The sequence below is a fragment of the Oncorhynchus nerka genome, linkage group LG8, assembly GCF_034236695.1.
Source record: "Oncorhynchus nerka isolate Pitt River linkage group LG8, Oner_Uvic_2.0, whole genome shotgun sequence".
Classification (NCBI taxonomy): domain Eukaryota; kingdom Metazoa; phylum Chordata; class Actinopteri; order Salmoniformes; family Salmonidae; genus Oncorhynchus; species Oncorhynchus nerka.
The window spans coordinates 68,028,542-68,029,853 of NC_088403.1; positions in this window are offsets into that span (position 1 = coordinate 68,028,542).

Genomic DNA, 1,312 nt, shown 5'->3' on the forward strand with positions numbered 1-1,312 from the left:
GTCTGTCAGTGTGTTGAGTCCTGTCAGTGTCGGTGTGAGTCCTGTCAGTGTGTAGAGTCCTGTCAGTGTGTAGAGTCCTGTCAGTGTGTAGTCCTGTCAGTGTGTAGAGTCCTGTCAGGTGTAGAGTCCTGTCAGTGTGTAGAGTCCTGTCAGTGTGTAGAGTCCTGTCAGAGTGTCCTGTCAGTGTGTAGAGGTCCCTGTCAGTGTGTAGAGTCTTGTCAGAGTGTAGAGTCCTGTCAGTGTGTAGAGTCCTGTCAGTGTCAGTGTGTAGAGTCCTGTCAGTGTCAGTGTGTAGAGTCTGTCAGTGTCAGTGTGTAGAGTCCTGTCAGTGTGTAGAGTCTGTCAGTGTCAGTGTGTAGAGTCCTGTCAGTGTCAGTGTGTAGAGTCCTGTCAGTGTGTAGGTCAGTGTGTAGTCATGTCAGTGTGTAGAGTCCTGTCAGTGTGTAGAGTCCTGTCAGGTGTAGAGTCCTGTCAGTGTGTAGGGTCCTGTCAGTCCTGTCAGTGTGTAGAGTCTTGTCAGAGTGTAGAGTCATGTCAGGTGTCCTGTCGGTGTCAGTGTGTAGAGTCCTGTCAGAGTGTAGAGTCCTGTCAGTGTGTAGAGTCTTGTCAGTGTGTAGACTCTGTCAGTGTGTAGAGTCTTGTCAGTGTGTCGGTGTGTAGAGTCCTGTCAGTGTGTAGAGTCCTGTCAGTGTCAGTGTGGCAGAGTCCTGTCAGTGTGTAGAGTCCTGTCGGGGGTGGCTGTAGTCCTGTCAGTGTGTAGAGTCCTGTCAGTGTGTAGAGTCCTGTCAGTGTGTAGAGTCCTGTCAGTGTGTGTGTCAGAGTCCTGTCCAGTGTGTAGAGTCTGTCCAGTGTGTAGAATCTGTCAGAGTGTGCTCCTGTCAGTGTCAGTGTGTAGAGTCCTGTCAGTGTGAAGAGTCCTGTCCTGTCAGTGTGTAGAGTCCTGTCAGAGTGTAGTGTGTGAGTCCTGTCCAGTGTTAGTAGAGTCCTGTCTCAGTGTCAGTGTGTAGAGTCCTGTCAGTGTGTAGAGTCCTGTCAGTGTGTCAGTCAGTGTGTAGAGTCACTGTCAGTGTGTAGAGTCTGTCAGTGTGTAGAGTCTGTCAGTGTCAGTGTGTAGAGTCTGTCAGAGTGTCAGTGTGTGTAGAGTCCTGTCAGTGTGTAGAGTCACTGTCGGTGTTTAGTGTCAGTGTAGAGTCCTGTCAGTGTGTAGTGTCCTGTCCTGTCAGTGTGTGAGTCCTGTCAGTGTGTAGAGTCCTGTCAGTGTCAGTGTGTGTCAGTGTCAGTGTGTAGAGTCCTGTCAGGTGTAGAGTCCTGT